The sequence below is a fragment of the Gossypium hirsutum genome, chromosome D12 (genome assembly GCF_007990345.1).
Source record: "Gossypium hirsutum isolate 1008001.06 chromosome D12, Gossypium_hirsutum_v2.1, whole genome shotgun sequence".
NCBI classification, from domain to species: Eukaryota; Viridiplantae; Streptophyta; class Magnoliopsida; order Malvales; family Malvaceae; genus Gossypium; species Gossypium hirsutum.
The window spans coordinates 15697893-15720647 of record NC_053448.1 but is presented as its reverse complement, the minus strand read 5'-3'; the positions used below and the strand labels follow the sequence as shown (position 1 = coordinate 15720647).

Genomic DNA, 22755 nt, shown 5'->3' with positions numbered 1-22755 from the left:
TACAAATAATTTATTTGACTTTGGTTGTTTTCAATTTATGACGGTTAATATTCTAGCTTAATAATTGAGTATTATTATATATAAATCATTGCAATATATGTAAAAACAATTTAAAATGTATATTTATTAATATGTATATTAAATTTATTAATATATGTAAAAACAACTTTTTTGGAAAATATTTTCAGTAAATCTGTCAAACAACAGAAAATATTTTACACGGATTCATCCAAACACCAGAAAAATAAATCATTTTTTAAAAATCATTTTTCGGAAAATATTTTATTGGCAAACAAAAAGAGCCAAACAAAAGTTTTAAATACCGTGAATTTAAAAAACCCAAAATGTTGAAGTTAGGAAATGGTCTTGAGCCAAGGGCATGAAAGCACCGACTTTTAATTTTCTAACTAAAGATGGTAATAGAAATCACTTCTTTTTTTTTTGTATAAAGTGCTTTTTAAAAGCACGTTCGCACTTTCATGCCACACCCTAAATAATTAAGAAATCGATCTATATTCTTAATTTGTTTTCTAAAATTAGCATTTACCCTTAATTTTGCTAAGAAATTGTGTTTGTTAAAAATTTTAAAATTAGAAAGTAATAAAAAATAATTTTTGTTAAAATTTATTCATAAATAGATGTTCATACAACTCAGATAATTCCTAAACAATTTATATTTATGTTTTTTTTGTAATCTATGGTAATTAAGACTGTATAAATAGAGGAAATGCATAAGCTTAAGATATTTAAGTAAAAAGTACATTTATTTTTTCACTTTTGTATCTACTTTTCTCTCTTGTTCTTACTATATTTTTCTTAGTTTTATAATATGTCATCAACATGATTTTTCTTAGAGTGATAGTTCATTTTATCAATGATCAAATTTATTCTCCATAATTTCTAAAATTTTTCATATGGCAAAATGCAAAGTTTTACAAGAAGTTTCTTTTATTTAATGTTTTATATCTGATTAACTTTTTAATCAACTAATTCATGATTAATTATAAATGTCTTTATTAACTTATTTTATTTTTAAGTTCTTAAGAATGGTGAAAGATTTAATATCGGTATGAATTTTGATTCAATATTTTTGACCTTGGGGTGTATCAATGTCATATAAGTTATTGTTGGAGATCGACTCGTATAAACAACAAATAAGAAAGTAGAGAAAATCGAACACACAAATATTATGTGGAAAACCCTCAGTTAAGAGGATAAAACACCACGGGCAAAGAAAGCTTCAGTTTTTCACTAAACAAACAATTGAACGAGAGTACAAGATGGAGAAAATAACCCTAAAAGAGCAAAACCCGAAACTCAAATACAAAGCTCTCTAAAAAACTCTCCCAAAAACTTTTCATCAAGTCTCACATAAGAGATATTCTATCAAGATTCTAAAATAGGGTTACAAAGACCCTTTAAATAGGCTATTATTAAAGTCTTAATATAAATAAAATATTCTTAGAGTAATCAAAGTTTAACTGGGAAAAAGAAGTCATGTTGAACTGTCAAAACACGGCTGTATAAGTTGGGAAAACGTTGTGACGTCGTGATGTCCATGCTCTCCTTGTCATGACATCGATGCCACTTTCATATTGGGATTTCATCGTGTCATCATGACGAGGCCCTTCTTCGGTTGCTCGTCAATCGTCTTTTTAAGTGCTTATAAAGAGTCTAATAAATGCGAGACACACCCCACAAATCTCCACCTTGACTCGTATTTAATACGCCTTATTTGGAAATGCTCGTCACGAGCCTAACTTGACCTTTGCAGGATATTAACCGAGTCCAAGCAGTGCTTGAACTTTGAAACTGGAAGACATTTAGTTTTTTGAAGTGCCAAATCAAAGTTGACCCATGTCTACTTCCCATAAATGCAATGCTATGTCTTTTCAACTCCTGCACCCGAAAGAGAACCTCTCTTATTCAAAACAGTCATACATTTTTCTCTTATATAACCAAGTTGCCTATGCCTCAAATGAGTCGACTCCAACTCCTTAACAAATGAGGAAATTGTTACTTTACCAATCACCATTGAACTCTGCAGAACATAAAGATTGTCGGTATTTCGACCTCTCATTAATGCCTTAATGCTGCTTGACTCGACGACAATCTTACAACCCTTTGAGCCTAAATTTCTCAAGGAGATGAGATTACTCTTTAAATCAAGCACATGCTTGACATTTGACAATGTCCTAATGATTTCGTCGCGAATCTTGATCTGAATGGTACCAACACTGGTTACCTTACAGGGTGAATTGCTCCCCATAAGCACAACTCCACCTCCAACCACATTCAACTGGACTATATGTGGAGAACAAGTCCTTGTTTGGACACATATGGAAAGAACACCCTGAATCTAGAATCCACTCGTACATAAGTTTAAACCTTTCGACCGTAGACACCAACAACCAATCATCACCCTTATCCTCGGCCACACTAGTATCGATTACCTCAACCTTCTGTTTCTCGTCACTCTCAACAGCTCTGCTATTTTTATTTTTCAAACTATAACATTCTGTCTTTATGTGACCCAACTTCTTACAGTAGTTACATGTCTTGTCACGATTCCTTGACTTCAATCTTAACCTAGATTTGTTCTGACCTAGATTCTTAGACTGTTGTCTGCCACTAGCAACCAAAATCGAGGCTTGACTACCAGACTTGCTACCCGAACCTAACTCATTATTGAGTTTTTCCTTGCTTAACAAGTTACCCTTCATATCCTTAAATGAGAGTTTATCTCTACCGTAAATTAGGGTCTCCTTGAAATTTTTTTAAGAAGGGGAAAAAAGCACAATAATAGCATAGCCTGATTTCATCATTTATGTTAACCTCAACATTCTTCAGATCGTTTAAGAGGGTAACAAATTAACTGATGTAACCCATGAGGTACTCACCTTCGTCCATTCAAAAGATGTATAAGTGTTGTTTCAACACTAATCGATTAGCCAAAGACTTTTTCATATATAGGGTTTCTAATTTTTTCATAAATTTGTTGTCGTTTTCTCTGTAAGCACCTCCTACAACACATTATTCGTGATGCACAACTGATTTGTTGATAGAGCCTTCTTATCAAGCTCTTCCCATCTTGACTGGTCTAGATTTTCTAGCTTTTGCTCGGTAACGACCCTTTTTAAGCCATTCTGAATTAAAATTGTTGTCATCTGAACTTGCCATAAATTGAAATTTGTGATTCTATCGAACTTCTCAATATTGAATTTCATTGTTTCCATCTTGAACGAGTCGATTGCAAAATCTGAACCAAGCTCTGATACTAGGTTTTTGGGGATCGACTTGTATAAACAATGAACAAGAAAAATAGAGAAAATCGAACACATAAATATTTACGTGGAAAACCCTCAATTAAGAGGATAAAAAACATGGATAATGAGACTTCAAATTTTCACTAAACAATCATCGAATGAGAGTATAAGATGGAAACAACCTTAAAAGAGCAAAACTCAAAACTCAAATACAAAGCTCTCTCAAAAACTCTTCACCAAATCTCACATAAGAGATATTCTATCAACTCTCTAAAATACGGTTACAAAGACCCTTTAAATAAGCTAATAATAAAGTCCTAATATGTCTAAAATATTCCTAGAGTAATCAGATTTTAACTAGGAAAAAGAAGTCATGTTAAATTGTCAAAACGCCGTTGCATAAGTTGGGAAAACGTTGTGACCTCATGACGTCTATGCTCTCATTGTCATGACATTGATGCCACATTCATCTTGGGATTTCTTAGCATCATCCTAGCATTTTAGTGCTCCTCATTGTGATGTTGGGCCTATTTTGGCAGTCTTCAGTTACTTGTCGATTGTCTTTCTAAGTGCCTATCCAATAAATGTGAGGCACACCCCACTGTTATTTTAGGATAAAATTTTGGTATTGATAAATTTTGATTAGATTCTAAGTCTACTAATGGAGTTTAACTTTCTTACTTCTTGATAAAATCATCAAGACTCAATGTTAAACAAGAAATTTTTTGTGATATTGGCTTTGTTTAAATAAATCGTCTATTCGCACGGATATAAGTCTATCTGAAAGGATCTATTTTATTCCCTAAAGTAAATGCAAATTGGTGGCGTAATAATAACCACCATAAAAATAGTCATAATACTTTTTATCATGACAAGAAGTGGAAACTACAAAACGAAAATAGTTCTAAAGATAACCTTTGAAAATTAGAGATAATTTACATTATCAATGTGGTAATAAAACAAGTCAATATCAATATACTATTTTGTAGTACAAAATTAATTTGAAGCCTGATAAGAGCTAGTATATCAATATTCAAAAGAACATAATTTGTGATAGTTAATGCATTATGTTCTAGTCAGTCTCAAGTAAACTAATAAGTTTTAAAAAGATATTCCTCATAACAAATATCATATTAAGATTGTGGATGAGAAGAAGATTAATTTCTATATATAAAATCTATTATATTGGCTAATAATTTTTGTATTAAAAAACTACTGTCTTTTCCTCTAATTCATATTATGCATATATTAGTATGGTTAAATCACATGTGATGGTAAATCATAATTTTATATTAGTATAGTTGAATCACATGAGATGGTAAACAAAAAATTTCCTATTCCAAATATATTACTTAGTTGGCATGATCGGTTAGACCATCCTAATCAATAATGATGCAACAAATGAGAATTTACATGGATATTTATTAAAGAACCTGAAGATTCTTCATTTTAAAGATTTCTTAATTGTTACTTGTTCTAAATAAGAAGATTTGTTTGAACCTCACTAGCAAAAGTTGAAATTAAATCTCTTGTATTTGCAAAAGAATTAACAGCCCATTTATCTAACAAGTGGATGTTTATGATTTTAGTAGACAAATCACATGTGCATTATCAAATCACAACTTTTTATTTGTGAGATTATTCTTTTAATGACTAATTTAAGAATAAAAACTTTCATATTATGCAATCGAGACAATTTTTGCTAATGCTAATTAGTTTATATCTCAGGCTTTTAATGATTATTGTATATAAGTGTGAACAACTTTTGCAAAGCCTTTTATTTATATGCATATTGATTTAGAGAAATAATTGATTGAACACCTTCTGTTAATATCTAAACCATTACTAATTAGAACAAAGCTTCCTATTTCAACATGAGATTATGTTGAATTACATGTTATAACACTTGCATACATCAAGCATATTAGTTATAATAAATACTCTATATTATAATTGACTTTTAGTTAGGAGTTAAAAATTTCCCCTCTTAGAACTTTTGGATGTGCAATATATGTTTCAACCTCTCCACAACAATGCACAAAGATGGGCCATCATAGGAGGTTGGGAATGTACATTGATATGAGTCTCCTTATATTATGAAATATTTTTTAGCTATTAATTTGAGATTTAGTTATAAAATGAGTTGATTTTTATGAGATAGTTTTCCCACCATTAGGGGGAGAGAATAAAAAGTTGGATAAATAAAATACATAGAATGAATTATAATTATCTAAGACTCTTGTACAAAAGAATGTGAACCAAAAGTTCGTAAGATAATTCACTTTATTGTAATTGAATTTCCAAATGCATTTACTGACTTTATTAGAATAAAAATTTTTTGTAACACTCCATACCTGACTCAATTGCCGGATCTGGACTATAGGGTGCTACGTTTCAAGTTCGAATTTAACTAAAACATCCATTATTACATTCAGTATATCAAAATATCATAATACAAATATTATTTATAGCACGTTAGTTAATTGATTTTGCCAATGAATTTAATACAATTATATATACCTTAATTTAAGTTATAAAAATTCTGTTAGAGTTGTGTGACCCAAATTCTAAGAGATTGCTTGCAAGTCAAGTTAAATAAAATATATTTTCTTTCTAGAAGATTTAGTATTTATTAGTATAATATATTTAGCATTTATTAGCATAGTTTATTTGGCTTACTAATTTAGCCTATAAATAGGTTCTTTTACAACTTTAGAAAAAAACACCTATTAGATATTAGAACTCATAACACATTCAGAGAATTTTGTGTTTACGTTTTTAGGGTTCTTTGTTTTATGGGGTTTAGGTTTTTGTCTCCATCTTTTGTACTCTTCGTTCTTTTACCATTATAGTAAATTATCTTTGCCCGTGGTTTTTATCCTCTTTGGAGGGGTTTTTTCACTTTAAATTTGTGTGTTCAATTTCTCAATTTATTCTGCTATTTTTTTTACTTGTTGCTTAATCGGGTCGATCCTAACAAATTCTACAAAGGTAGCTTTACTATATTGACATATTTACTTAGTCTTAGAAATAATATTCTGTGACCAAGATTACCCAACCCAAGGGAAGGGGGATACTACGTATAACTATAAATTTCCTATGCATAAGCATAGGGGGCTTTCCCATGGATAATAGGTCTTTGCCAAATTATGATGAATGGCTAACTAAGTAACTAGTGCCCCACCCAAGCTCTCAGAACCCTTGTAGGGAACCCTTGTATGAAACCTGCTTTCGATTGAATGTGAGATTTAGGGATGAATGATCTTTTTTCACGCTTCCCAAGCTGAGGCAAAGAATGGGGGGACTTCAAGTTATACTTCTACTCAGTTTATGGATAACATAAGCTAGGGTATGTGACTTACCAGGGCAATCATTTACTCTTACTAGACAAGATTCAACTCTAACCTTGAGTCTCCATCTCTAGGTCGACCCACTGTATGCATGTTACAACTTAGAATTAAGTTCTCCTGAGCACATCAATGCTGACGTATCCATGTTTCATGGCACCTTACGATTGTACACCGATAGTGACACAAACACCGTCTGCATCATTTTTTTATCGGGGTAGGTCATCGGAGTAACCATCTGCCGGTGGAATGAAGGATACACGATAGGAGGCTAGGACGACACCGCACTCGAGCATGGAGGAGGGTGATGGAGAAAAAGACGAAGACAAAGAACACCATAATGACGATGGAGATGGAAATGAGCAAGAGGGTAGGGGTGAAGGTGATGATGATGAGGACGATGACAATGATCAAGTTTATAGGCTCGCATCTCCCGTTGTACTCAGAAATCCTCCTCGTGTCTGTCGTCTGTCGCCCTGCGGCACACATTCTCCTCGATGACACAATTGATTTTTTTATTACTATTGCGATGTAAATATATATGACATAAATAAAGAAACTATAAATTTTCATTCCAACACTATAATTGTCTTTGTTACATTCTAACGTGAGTTATGCGTAAGTTAATAAAAAATAAAAAAAATTGAAACACCAAAATAATAGAAGCATTGTAATGAATACATTCTCTAAAAGAAAATAGTGCTATCGACGTTGAGGCCCCAAAGTACCCCTCAACGCAGAACATGTTGCCCTCGTATGCCCCAGGTTTCTATAATATATGCATAACCTCTGTTGACCATCCATCTCCCAAATATCCATATTGTTCCATATCCGGGTGGTATTTGGGAGACCTTTTGGGATGTGACATAGGTTCATACTCTATACATGCGTCTGAAACTATACACATCGTTGATGTAAGGCATGTACTCAATTCTTAGGTTCCCACATGTGGCAATTACATGTACGCATGAGAACCAAAGTGCTTAGAACCTCCCACAATCGCAAGTCTCTCTTATTACGTTGACACGATATGATACTCTTGACATATCCTGGTTCGGTCTAGCGTACTCTGTGACTTGAAATTTTAGGTTTTGATACGAGTGGCACACTACATATATAGTGTTCACTCTCATTGTATTTTGTCTGATTTCTTTCATTAAATCCTCACACCAAGTATGGTCACCTGTTATCTGTCCAGCGTACTCCCTTGCCATGTTTGGAAATAAGGTAACTAGGCGAAAGTATGTTTCTTTCACAACCAAGGTTATCGACAAATGATGTGTCTCCTTTAGTACAGAATTGATACACTCGACTAAGTTTGACATCATGTGCTTGTACCGTAAACCCCCATCATACAATTGCACCCATTATTTAAATGGTATGTTCGCTAGGTGCACAGGATTGTAGCTGTTGATGGCGCCCAAGTTGTTCAACATTTTATGGAAATAATGTTGGACGAGCTCGTAACCTGTATAGAAAAGCATACCCATGAATGCAAACAATGAACAAAATAGGGTTTAACATGACTGTGTAGGTAGTGCCAACTACGTACCCATGTCAATGACTGCATCTCGCTCACTTTTCGAAGGCTATTTTGAGTGGTAGTTAGATCCGACATGTCGTATGCAATACCTATGATGGGTACGATACCAAAGGCTTCTCTGGCACTCAATAGCAGATAAGATTTCGGTTCCTCTATCTAATATAACACATATGTTAGGCTGAGAGCAAACGCGGCGACACAACCTACTCAGGAAGAAATGTCAATCATCTGCCTTTTCTCCATGAGTTATTACAAACACAATCAGTAGCCTCCGGTTACCTTCTTAAGTAATGAAAATTAACAACCGATGTTCATACCTTTCGTACAGCTAGGTGCCGTTAATTTGCACCAAAGGGTTGCAGTGCCGGAAAGGTTCTATACATTGTTCAAAGGTCCAAAATATTCGATGGAATAATCTTTTCCAAGGGACCAATCAATTGTTAGAGTATGCTGGGTGCATTTCCAGATCGATTATAGAATCTGGAACGTACTGATCCAACACCTGACACCATTGCCCTAGATAGTTGTATGAATATTCTTAACTGTGATACAACTTATCCATAGCCTTCTATTTTCTAACCCACACTTTTTAGTACGATGGATTGTAGTCATACTAGCTACGGATGTTCGCAATCAACACCGGGACAGAAATCTTGGGACTCACCTTCATTTTTGATAGAATAATGTTAGAAATCATGTTTGAGTATATCCTAGAATGATCCTGACTTGCACTTGCCACAATACAGGTATGTGAATCAGAATACTTCTTTATTGCCCACAACCTAGTCTTCTTCTGTAAAGATGCCATGATTTTTCACTTGCATCTTTCGTTGCAAATTGTGCACTTTCCCTCAAATTTTTGGGAATGGGACTTCGTGACATGGTAGTTCGCGCCGTTTTTAAAGTTGTAACGCTTCAGTGCAGCAAGGAAAGTATCTTTGTTTGGGTATTCCATTTCAAATTCTAGTACTTATACATCGCACGATGTGCTTGCCTAGCTAGGTGTTCTGTGCGGTAGACGCGGAAACTCTAAAACACCTTCGACTAATAGGTCAATGTTGGTCATGTAGGGCAAAAGTTCATATGGCCTATATTGTGGATCTGGATCCGGGGTATTGTCTGAGCCTTCATTGTCAGACCTGCAAGGTTCTAACTCTATTGGAACAGGTTTCGGTTCAAAAAAAAGTGCCACCTCTGAACCATTTGGACCACATTGGATTGGCTCAAGGTCTGGCTCTTCCTCATTAACTGTATCCATTGTCCCTTATTCCTCACCTACATCTTCTTCATCGATCATATCTTGTTCCTCACCTATATCTTTTTCATCAGCCACATCTTCTTCCTTATTTGCGCTTTCATTGTCCCCTTCTAGCAAGCGGTTCAATGTACCTTCTTCGGTCCCCGTCGAAAAGAGTAAGTCATCAATTATTCTGTAACCTATGTGCCCACCAAAATTTGCACCAGTTTGGTGTTTAGTGTACGTCGATGAACCTATAGTATAAGTGCTTCCGACCCATGACATTGATCTCACACCGTAGTTGAAATCGAATGCACTAATTGAATGTTGAGCCCGAGTGTTAAGATTCGGGTTATGCTCATACCTGACTGGTATTGACCACTGAAGTTTAGATTCATGTCGAAAGTTGACGAGAGTCTACCCATAAATGTTTCAGAGACATCGTAGTAGTGGTTTTGTAACAAGCCAGTGAACCCACCATACAACCGTGTAGTAGAATTTTCTGCTTCAGCTTCAATTCCAACATTTGACTTAATGATCGTTGAAAATGAGCCAGATCCATCAGCCTTGACAAACTCGACATATAACTCCATTACAAAATTTTTACTTAAGTAGTGCGATGATATGACCGTCTCGAGCTGGAGCTCACCATTCACATTAAATAGGTCATACCTATGGGGGTCAACGGAAGCAAGATATTTACATTGCAACCTTGAAATTCTTTCCTGGGCCGATCCTCTGACTTTTCTCCTAATTCTAGTCATTAGCTCACAAAATAGAATGGTACGATTGAACATCGATTCCACAGATTGTGCTTCTACAAATACCACCCCGACTTCTATATTACAAATTTGACCGTTGTAGTAAATAACAAATTTCACTCGTTGATTAATTTCAATATCGGTCCTGAATTGAATTAACAAAACCAAAAAAATAAGTAGAGGTTTGTCGGAAAAAGTACATACGACTCCCGTAACTTAACAATTCGATATTTGATATTAATTTACTGCGTGTCTAAGTTATACAAATTACGTCCTTTTAATAGGAAAATAAGTCAGTGAGAGAGAGAATATGTGCTTTGAAATTTGTTTATGAATACACGCATTTGTCAAACAATGATGATAAAATACAAAGTATTATTCGAAAATGCATTCCTGAAGTCATATAACTTCATAAAAACAGTGTTCCCCAAAGTATTTAGTGCCTTAAAACGTGCGTCAATTATACAAAATTATTCTTTGGGGCAGGTACTTTTAACTTTCAGCAGAAGAAAAATGCTAGAGAAAGCCCACCTAGGCGAGCTTCCCTACTGACATGGCAGGAAAGCACGCCAAGCTCGGCTTGCTTTCACTAACCTTTTTTCTTCAAAAGAACTTGCCGTCTTATCTTTCAATTGATTTAAAGCACGTTTTGAATATATTCCTCGAAGACGCTAGTTCTGCGGTGCATTTTCGACCGTAGGAAATTTCTAATTTGCAATAAACCCTTCCCCCACACCTAAAAAAGGGGTCTTCCACTCTATTCTTCATTGTCCTTCAAACATATTCTCCCACAGCCTCTCTATCCCTTCTCTATAAAACATTTCTCGGTGTTATAAATTTCTGTGGCAAAAAAATTTTAGTTGACGTTCAAGGTATTATTGAGTCATCAGTGATGCGATATCGCTTCGAGCTATACACATTTCATATATCATGCCGAGATGAGACCATTACCTCTGAAGCCTATCTTGGGAAAATCAGGTTCTAGGGTGATTTTGTTTTGTACGATCACGAGTGGAAGTATACGTAGAGGTCTGAACCAATGGTCGTTATGCGGTCATAAATCAAAGTATAATGGGGGAGCCAGTTGATGATCGTTATGCAACTACGAGCTCAAACTTTTCGAGCACCCACAAATATTGCCTTATAAATAACATACAGAAGTTTGAGGGCATAATCATAAAGAAAAACTGTAGGCCTTCCCACTATAATCGGTGTAATTATTTTCTCTATTTCTAGCAACTAGTACCTTTAACCTTCCTTATTATCCAAAGGCCAGCATCGTCGTGGATGTAGAAGGACTCTCAGGCGGGAAGCGACATTTCGATGGAGTAAAGGTGATTGTCCTTTTGGGCTAACAACGGTTTTCGTTATTAAATAACCTATTAATAATTACAATAGCGGCCGCACTGATCCAAGTTTGACCTCTACTTCCGCTAAAACATCTGCTCTCCCTGTGAGAGTCTTCTTGTATCCACCTCGGTGTCAGCCTTCAAATAAGAATGAAAGGTTAAAGATATCGACAACATAGTTATAGAGAAAAAATTACTTTGATTAGACTGGAAACCCCTCCATTTTTCTCTATGATTATGACCTCAATCTTATGTATGGTATATATAAGGTATCATTTGTGGGGTATCCAAAAAGCTTAAACTCGTGACCACGTAACGACCATCAACTGGCCCTTGGTTATACTCGAACCTGTGATCACATCATGACCGCTGTCTGAGGCCTCCACTTAGACTTCAACCCCTGATCTTATCAAACATAATCACTCCGAAACAAGATGTCCCTAGAATGGGTTTCTGAGGTGATGGTCCTATCCCGCCATGACGTATGAAATGTATGTATTATGAGGCGTGTTATCACATCCCCGACTCCTCAAAACTAACTATGAAATTTTGCGATTTCAATCGAAAACCCTAAACCTAAAAATATTAAAAACTTTAACCTTGGGAGAGAGTAAGGAAAAGCGCGCCCAGCTGGATACGCTTTCCTTTTCTCTCTAAAAAAACAACTTATTACCCTAAATTTTTTTTAAAAAAAGCTTATATGCCTAATAAAAAAAGAGGCATATATATCTAATTTAGCCAAAAATTTAGTTCCAAGGTTGATTTTATGTTTAACTTTTCTTTTAAATAATATGCATCTTTCCTATTTTGCTTCATAAAAAGTTATAAGTAACCATATGAATTTGTCAATAATTTACTAATTTTCAAAACATTCTTTAATATTAAATAATTATCATATTAAATAATATTAAATAATTTTTAAAACTTCATGTTTTTTGATCAACCGATCTCCATCCGTTGCCATTGAGAAAAAGACTCCATAAGAGGTATAGTTTGGTAATCCTACTGACTATTCTGATTTAAAGATCTTTGGGTTCCTGTGTATACTCATGTTGATAATGAAAAATTGAAACCGAGATTCATTAAATGTGTTTTTTTCTTGGTTATAAAGCTGGTGTAAAAGGGTACAAGTTATGGTGTCCTAAACATAGAAAAGTTGTGATTAGTAGAGATGTTGTTTTTGATGAAACTGTTATGCTACCTAACTTATCTCTTAAAAACTCTTCTTATAAAGAAAATCAAAAGTAGGTGGAGTATTAGATTAATCCAGAATCTACAACAGAGTCAACTCCTCAGGCCAGTACAAAAATTTAGAATAGAGTTGCTTCTTCACCACAATACTCTATCGCCAAAAATAGAACTAGAAGAGAAATTAAACCTCCAAAGAAGTATGCCGAGGCTGATCTAGTTGCTTATGCTTTAAATGTGGCTGAAGATATAGATGCAAACCAAGAGTCACCTAATTATTCTTAGGCGGTTAGCTGTGAAGACTTAGAAAAGTGGATGTTTGCTATGCAAGAGGAGATGGAATCACTCCACAAAAATAGAACATGGGATCTTGTGAAACTTCCTAAAGGTAAAAACGTTGTTCGTTGTAAATGAGTGTTTAAAAAGAAAGAAGAGACTCCAGGAGTTGAAGAACCCAGATATAAAGCAAGGCTTGTTGCAAATGGTTACAGTCAAATTCTAAGAGTGGACTTCACAGATGTGTTCTCCCCAGTTGTGAAGCATAGTTCGATTCGAGCTTTGCTTGGCCATGCATGATTTGGAGCTTGAGCATTTAGTTGTATAAACTGTATTTTTGTATGGAGAACTTGAGGAGGATATTTACATGCAACAACCAGAGGGTTTTACAGTCTTCGAAAAAAAAGACTATGTTTGCTTGCTGAAAAAGTCCCTTTACTGTTTGAAATAGTCACCAAGACAGTGGTTCAAGAGGTTTGATTCCTTTATGACTTCTCATAATTTCAAAAGAAGTAGCTTTGATAGTTGTGTTTACTTTAAGAAAAATAGTGATGGTTCTTTTGTGTATCTACTCCTTTATGTTGATGACATGTTGATAGTAGCAAAAGATAAAGGAGAGATAAGAAATGTTAAAGCCTAACTAAGTGAAGAATTTGAGATGAAATATTTGGGACCAGCAAAGATGATACTTGGTATGGAGATTCATAGAGATAGAAAAGTAAGTAAATTGTACTTAAGTCAGAAGGGGTACATTGAGAAAGTTCTTTGCAGGTTCAATATGCAAAGTGCTAAGCCTGTTAGTACTTCTTTAGCAGCCCATTTCATACTTTCACCGACTTTGTCTCCACAATCAGATGATGAGATTGAGTACATGTCACATGTTTCATACTCTAATGTAGTGGGAATGCTATGGTTTGTTCACGTCCCGATTTATCATATGTAGTCAGTGCAGTTAGTAGATACATGGCGAATCCCAATAAAAAACATTGGAAAACAGTTTAGTGGATTTTAAGATACTTATGAGGTACTGCTAATGTTTGCTCACAGTTTGGAAGAACTAGAGATAGAATCATTGGGTATGTTGATGCTGATTTTACTGGAGATCTTGATAGAATAAGGTCTCTCACAGGTTATGTCTTTACAATCGGAGGTTGTGCAATCAGTTGGAAAGCCATTTTGTAAACTACAGTCATTTTGTTTACTACTGAAGCTGAGTACATGGAGATTACTGAGGCTTGTAAAGAAGCCATTTGGTTGAAGGGACTCTTTAGTGAACTCAATGAAGACTTTCAAATTAGTACAGCATTTTGTGACAATCAGAGTGCCATCTTCCTTACAAAAGATCAAATGTTTCATGAGAGAACAAAACACATTGATGTTTGGTATCATTTTGTTCGTGATATTATTGTTCATGGTGATATTGTTGTGAGCAAAATTAGTACTTATGAAAATCCTGCAGATATAATGACTAAGTCACTTCCTATAATCAAGTTTGAGTATTGCTTAGACTTGGTTGGTGTTTATTGTTGAAGTTAAACTCTTAAGGGATTTTATGGAAGAGGTGAAGAACTTGTTCGTTGAGAGTTTGCGATGAAGAACTTATTCATTGAGAATTCGTGTCAAGGTGGAGATTGTTAAAATTGAGTGACTCGAATCCTTATTTAAATAAAATACAGTGGTAAAATAAAATAAAAGTAAAACCCATATAGAATTCAGTTCTTTTATTTTATTTTAGAATAAGATTTTTTAAACCTTATTAAACTCCATCTATTTGATATTGATTAGAATAAGGTGTTTCAATCTTACTACACTCTTATTAGAATATGGTTTTACAAGCCTATAAATAGACATAGTCTGCTCCTCTTGTAATCATTTGAATTCGATATAGTGAATTTTTTTTCCCTCTGCCTGTGGTATTTTCCTTAAAGTGTTTCCACGTAATAATCTGTGTGTTCTTTATTTTTTTATTTATTTCTCTTTTCTTTGCGATATATTGTCATTACCGATATTTCTATTTTTTACAAATTAAAATAAATATTTTTATAAATCTTTAATGATTTATTTAATTAATTAAGTTTTTTAATACATAGATGGTATTTGTAAAGTAAATGGTTTTTTTGGCGCAATTACTACAAAAAAAGAAGGGAAAGAAAACAGAGAGAAGGGGAGTGACTGACTGACAGGCCTTTGCGAGTTAGGACCGCAGACAGATCCGAATCTTTCGTCCTCTATTCCATTCCCATTTCCTTCATTTGACTTTCTTTCTTCCTTCCTTCCTTTTGCAGATCCTTAACCAAAAAACATGCGGCATTGTCTTCACATTTTTTTCTTCTTCCAACTAATTAATTGAATAATAAAGCTGAGCTGAAACCGATACAATACGAATTCCACAATCTCATACACCAATGGCCGATGATGAAACCCCTAGCCAAACCCAAGAGTTCTCTACGGCAAGAGAGTTTTCTGCCAATGGGACTTCCATGAGTACCACTGATGTCGAAGCCAAACTCGACAAAGGCAATATTGAAGAAGCTGAATCTTCTTTACGCGAACGCTTGTCCCTTAATTCCGAGGTTTGTTTTGCTTTCTTTATTTGGGGGGCGGGGGTGATCTGGAATTGGGAGAAATTGGATTTTGATTTGTTTGGTTTTGAAGGAAGCGAGGACTCTTTTGGGAAGATTACAGTATCAAAGAGGAAATGTAGAAGCGGCACTTCGGGTACTTGATGGAATTGATCTGCAAGCTGCAATCCAAAAACTGCAACCTTCCGTAATGAGCATCTTAATCCTAATTCTTCTTCTGTTTCTTCTTCTAATTATTCTTCTTCTCATGAAAATAATTGTGCTAATCTTGATTCCCAATCCCAACAAGCTGCCAGACTCGTTCTTGAAGGCGTTTACTTAAAGGTCAAGTCCCTTCAAAAAAGGTCAAGTCCCTTCAAAAGCTCGGAAAATTTGCTGGTATGGGAAAAAGTTTAGCATTTTGCCGTCCTTTTATGTTTGAGTCTTACTTAGAATGGAAATATAGCAACCTCTCTTCCTTTTCTATACCTCAAGAAAGTTGAATTTTGTTTTCATTGGTTTTGTAGAGGCTGCTCAGGATTGTACAAATATTCTTGATGCTGTAGGGAGGATATTTCCTCAAGGAATACCTGATGCCCAAGTTGAGAGTAAATTGCAGGAGATGATTAGTAAAGCGGTTGAGTTACTTCCGGAGCTTTTGAAGCAAGCTGGTAAGTATCAAGAAGCGATGGCTGCTTATAGACGTGTACTGCTCAATCCATGGAACTTAGACAATGATTGTTGTGGGCGAATTCAGAAAGCATTTGCAGTTTTTCTCTTGCATAGTGGGTTGGAGGCTGGCCCTCCTAGCTTAGGTGCTCAAGCTGATGGTGCTTATGTACCCAAAAATAATTTGGAAGAGGCTATTCTGCTTTTGTTGGTTCTTATGCGAAAAATTCACCATGGTGATATCCAGTGGGATCCATCTGTTTTGGATCACTTACTGTATGCGCTTTCTTTATGCAGCCAGACTCCCGTTTTATCGAACCAACTTGAAGAGCTCAAGCCTGGAGTATTTCATCGTACTGAACGTTGGAATCTCTTAGCTCTTTTGTTGCAGTGGTGTGGGACAAAACAAAGCTGTCATGAATCTATTAAGAAAGTCTCTGCATATAAACGAAAGACCTAATGATCTCACAGCATTATTGTTGGCTGCCAAGATCTGTAGTGAGGATTCTCAGCTTGCAGCTGGGGGAGTAGGATATGCACAGAGGGCAGTCGATAATGCAAAAAGGGTGGATGAACATCTGAATGTTGGCCTTCGTATGTTAGGTCTTTGTTTGGGAAAGCAAGCTAAAGTTTCTTCTTCTGACTTTGAAAGGTCCCGTCTTCAGAATGAAGCACTTAAATCTTTAGATTCAGCACTTTCCTTTGAGCAGGATAATCCTGATATAATCTTTGAGTTGGGAGCTCATTATGCAGAGCAGCGGAATTTGAATGCTGCTTTGCGTTTTGCAAAGAAGTACATTGATATAACCGGTGGTTCTGTAATGAAGGGTTGGAGATTGCTTGCTCTAATTTTGTCAGCTCAACAGCGATTCACAGAGGCTGAGGTGGTCACTGATGCTGCATTGGATGAGACTGGCAAATGGGAGCAAGGACCACTGCTCAGGCTGAAAGCAAAATTGAAGGTCTCCCAGTCACGACCCATGGAAGCTATTGAAACTTACTGTTACCTCCTTGCTTTGGTTCAGGCCCAAAGAAAATCATCTGGTCCTATGAAAATTGATTCTCAGGTTCAAATCTGAATTTTAATTTCTTAAATGTTGTCAAAGAAAGAAAAAGCTTTTTCTTAATAATGTTTATTTTGAATGTTTTTGTGGTTGCTTTTGCCACATTTACATGTCCCTAATGCAATATGTCTGCACTAGTAGTACCAAGTGGCCTAGGTTGTCAAATTGCATCATTTTCCATAGAAATCAAGCTCAGTAAATCACTTTGTTTCTTGAACTGATGAAGCAAGGTTCTTATTTTAAGAATGTATACACACACATGCGAATTATGACATCAATGTGCTTTAATTACGTTACCAATTAAAACTATTCTGTTGGTTTTGGGTTTCAAACATCAGATGCTTGTGACAAGTTGTTAAACTGTAAAGCTCTCCCTTGAAACAATAGTGAAAATGAGTCCACATAACTGTCTCATGGAAGATGTTTTTCTAGAGCAGACGCCACAACTTAGTGTCTTTTTTAGACTTGTCAGGCCATTGTGTGTGATATATGAGGGATGATGACATGGTTTGATAGAGGACAGAAATCTGCTAGTTGAGGGATTAATTTATCTAGGACTTTCTTTTATGCTTTACAAACTTGATTATAATTTTTCAGAAATGTAGGCTAGTTTTAATTTATTTAATTTCCAAGTATTAGGTTTTTAGTGTTATATTTGGTATTTGCAGGTCTAGCTAGCTTATAAATGCATATGTTATTTTAGTTTTGATTAGGTTCTGGGTGACACATTTCTTTTTTTGGATTGAAGGATGATGAACATGTGAGATATTGATTATTGAGATTTTCTTCTCCATTGATTCATTATGGTATTCTCCCATGATTCTTTGTGTTTTTCTTTCTCTTCTATTGGTTCCTTCTGGTTTCTTCCCTGATTCTCTGTGGTTTTTCTTTCCTGCGTCTGTTTCTTCCCTAATGTTCTATGTTACTTCCAAATTTTTTGTCTGTTTTCTTATTTTCCATCTAATTTTCTATTTTCCATCTCAGTTCCCTACTTGTTCTACGTCAAGGTTGTACAATTATAAAATTGCAATTAGACAAAGTTCTATTCTAGGAAGTAAGTTCTGACTTAATTCAGGATCCTTACCAAAAGAGGGAGGGAACAGCCATAGAGGCATTACAAGGAACAACCAGAAAAGCCCTTGCTTTTACTGATCTTATGTATGGATCCAAACCGAGGGCAATTGCATAACAGGGTCTATTTGATCAACCCTATTTTTTGGAAAAAAAGGCTTAGTTTGTCACTGTTGGTTTTAGTCAAAAGGCTCTATGTTGGAATTTGATGACATTGCTCTTTCCAATATTTTCTATTACCTTGCTATTATTGTTAGATTTCTTATTTTCTCTTTTCTCCTTCAGGACTTAAAGTTTGGGTTAGGCCTATCCTCTGAGTGTTATAAAAGTTTTATACCTCGGTTGTTATTGCTTCTAAATTAATTCTCTTCTTTTACCTGATAGGTTGAGGATGATAAGGTAAAAGAATTTGAAGTTTGGTATGGCCTTGCAGCTCTGTACTCTAGTCTTTCACACTGGAAGGATGTAGAAGTATGTGTGAAAAGAGCCAGGGAGATGAAACAGTATTCGGCGGAACTGGTGCATACAGAAGGCAAGATTTAAAACCTTATTTTACCAAATGAACCATCTTTTTCACCTCTACTTTCAACTTGTTCAGCTTATAGTTACTCCTTAATTTGCTAATCTATTTATGAAATCAGCTCTATACATTCAAGTCAACCTAGCAGTTCTCATGGACTACCTTCTAATAGATTTGGTAGATATCATAGATGCTTTGGCGATGATTGATGAGGCTGAAATGTTAGAACACTTGGATATAGGTAACTTAAATAACTACAGCTGCATTCAGGACATTTCTTGGACATGTTCACCGAACATTTAAAATCTGTTGTGTCTTCTACTGGGGAGAAAACTTATCCTCTTGACAAGATGATTGTCAGAAAAAAAGGGGAAAAAGGATCTAGGTTAAGTAATGTTGGTCTTCTTTAGAACTTAGGTAAGTTAAAATAACCATATGAAATCCTTAGCACGTGATCAAAAGGGGCTTCTATCTTTTGCTGTCCAAACATTAGAAATCAGATAGTTTAAGCTGCAATTCTTTTTTCTATATGCTATTGGTATCCTCAGAAGTTACTGCAAGCAAATAATAAAAATATAAATTTCATATTTATGATTTAAAATGAGAAAATGACAAAAGGAAATTCAAACATAATGGCTCTACTTAGAATAAAATCATATGAAACTGAATCATGCGTTTCTATATTCATGAAAATGATGTTCTTAATTTGTCAGAAGTATTACTTTGTTTTTGTATCCAAAATGCAAGATTTGCTTCTTCTTCTTCTTTGTTTTTTTGCTTTAAATGCAATAAGGCAAATAGTATAATGCAAAATTAACAACTCAAAAGAGCTTCAGAAATTACATCTTTTCTAGAATGGTGGGAGGTTAATGTTGAGACTTACTTTGGGTTTTCTATTCTTGGTGAGCTTTTATTTTAGGTCAAAGAACTGTTTACAATAAATTTATCCTATTTTGTTGTAAGGTTTTCTTAACTATTTCTCTCAAATTATTTACATCATCATGATTAAATTTTGTTTTTGTGGTTAATTCTAGCTTAGCTTAAGAAATATCATGGGGTTGGAGTGATGCACTGCTATGTAGTTTTGATCATATACTGACTAGAGGAGGGTTAGCAGTTACCTCATCAATAAAATGGAACTCTTTGTGTACTTATTTTTGCTCTATTTATCTTTGAGATTGTAATTGATGTGGCTAATATAAACAAAACTTTTCTTGGCTAAACCAAGACCTGATTTGGTTAGTTTGGCTTGCAACTTTGGTGCAATCAAGGTTTACAGTCCTTAATGTTCAAAAGGCTAACAAAAGAATTTAAGAAAGAGATACATAATGTGTAGTTTGCTTTTGCATTATGTCATTATGTTTGGGTATTTACTTGTTATATGTTCTTTGATTTGATTTCTACAACAGCATTATATTATTTCATAGAATTAAGTATATGGCTAGATCAGATTAAGTGTCATTGCTTATGGTTCTTACCATCATTGTGTAGGAAGTCAAGCACGGTGGGCTTCATTTCTAATATAATGAAACGGAGTGGAGATTGTACAATGTTCATTCCCTTCAGTAGGATTTTGTTAATGAACTAGTGTTTTTTTATATTCAGTGCTGTTTACGATATTAGTGTATGCATGTATATATAAATCTATTTGTAGGAAATAATTTATAAAAAAGTTTATGAATTGGTTTCTTTAATGTTAAAGAAGGGAACAATTATGTTTTTAGAGTTATAATTATGCAGAGAACTCAATGGTAGAAATTCCAGAATCTAGATAATTATAATGGTACTAATAGTTTGTTTAACGAACATTCCAGGCTTTATGCATCAAGAACGTGGAGAAATTCAAGAAGCACTGGCTTCATATATCAATGCTAGTTTGCTAGACCCTTTTTATGTTCCGTCCAAGGTACGGATTGGTGCACTGTTGTCCAAGTTGGGATCTAACTCATTGCCTGTGGCGAGAACCTTACTCTCAGATGCTTTGAGGATTGAACCTACCAATCGTAAGGCTTGGTATCACTTAGGTATGGTACATAAGGATGATGGTCGCCTTGCAGATGCCATAGATTTTCTCCAGGCAGCATCAATGCTCGAAGAATCAGACCCTGTTGAAAACTTCAGATCTATCCTATGATCGGCCTCCATATTTCAGGTACTAGAATCTAATATATGCTCATTTTATCTAGTATTTGCTGAAAAATCTGTACATGCGATGCTAACCAACATTAGCTTCCCCTACATATGTCATGGGCAGCCTCGGGGACGGTCCAGCACACAGACCATGATACATACAGGGGTCTCTTTTGTACTCTTTCCTGTTTCTTTACTTAATGTTCTTGGTGCGAAAAAAGAAGAAATCAAATCAAAAGGAAATGGAATTTGAAAGGAAATTACAATCAAACAGAAGGAAAGAAAATACCAGATCTTGGGGGTTCAAATTATAGGAAATGTGGTAATGGGGGCTCTCAAATGGTCTTTCTAATGGTATTTTGCTTAGCATGCTTAATGATTATATTATATGTATATTTATAAAAAATATTTGTTTTCTTTATTCATTCTAGAGGTTCAAGGATAAAGAGGGGAAAGAACTAACTTTTTTTTTAAAAAAAATTTATGATTGGGTGATGGTGTCTTACTTGACGGTGGAATTGTTTATCTTCTTCTTGAAATAAATAATATATATTTTCGACGAGAATAATTGTATAATTCAAAACTGTGCTATAAAAAACCTATGAAAATTATAGTAAGAAGAAAAAGGAAAAAGAAAATATAAGACAATGGGAAGATAATACTCTTTTATTGGGCTACATAAGTTTGTATATAGATCCTCAATTATCATGTCATAATACGAATATGATAATTAAATCTCCTTTTGGTGTTATAATGCTCCTTGAAAGTTTTATTAGGTAAACAAATCTTGTGAGATTAAAAATTATGAAGAAAGTCGCAAGTTTTCTTGTAATTTAATTAGTAAAGGAAAAGATGACAATATCATTTAACATCTTTGAATCAATGTATTTCAATTTTGTTTACTAACTCTCCAAATATTACAGTTGGTGATAGAGGGTTGCGCGCGGATCAAGAACGAGTTGTCAAGTCACGAAAAAATTCCTACGAGGTTCTAAACGAACAGATCTGAAACGAAACAGAAATTAAAAGATTAGAATTTTAAATTTTTAGATCTGAAATAAAAATTCCCAAACCAGCAAAGAATCAAATTGAGAATAGGAATAAGTGTTAATAAAGGTTCTTGGGGAATCAAGAACATGTAATTGAACCCTAAAGAATACTCCAATCTGCCGAATTTGAAAAGAAAGACACAAACAACAAGTTAAATTTTCCCAAAATTCCAGCAATCAAAACAACCCAAATCTGAAAAGAAGAAATCGGCAAGAACAAGGAATTTAGGGATTTTGAACGAATTTTGCTGCCAAAAACAAAAGATGCGATCCGATCTTTAGTAAAGAAGAGGGCAAATCAGATTTGAAATACTTTGGAACGCCTGAAACGCAACAAGAACAGCAAACAAAGTGATTAAATAAAATCGACACAAGCAGAATTTAAAAGAAAAAATTTGATAGCAAGAAATTAAAAGATAAGTCCTAAGAAGCCTTGAAATCCTGAAAGATTCCACAACTCCCTTCAAACGGCTCTAATCTCCCCTCCAAAGAATATCAATGGCAAGAAGAAGGTTGAAGACGGCTCCCACAATCAAAAGATTGTTAAAACAACTTCTAAAGAAGACTCAAGAGAGAATTCTTGGAGAAAAACTCAAAGAGAATTCTGCACTTAAACAAATCTGAAATTTTCAATATAATTGAGAAGTGAATCACAAGGTGGCCGACCAAGCCTTTATATAGGTCTCTCAAGTGTTTTCCTAATCTAATTAGAAAATTAAAAATA

At 34.7% G+C, this 22755-nt stretch overlaps 1 pseudogene; it reads left to right on the top strand.

Annotated features, from left to right (window-relative positions):
* Nucleotides 1–15105: 15105 nt before the first annotated feature.
* LOC107945441 (protein NPG1-like) lies at nt 15106–21541 on the top strand (annotated as a pseudogene).
* The last annotated feature ends 1214 nt before the right edge of the window (nt 21542–22755 follow it).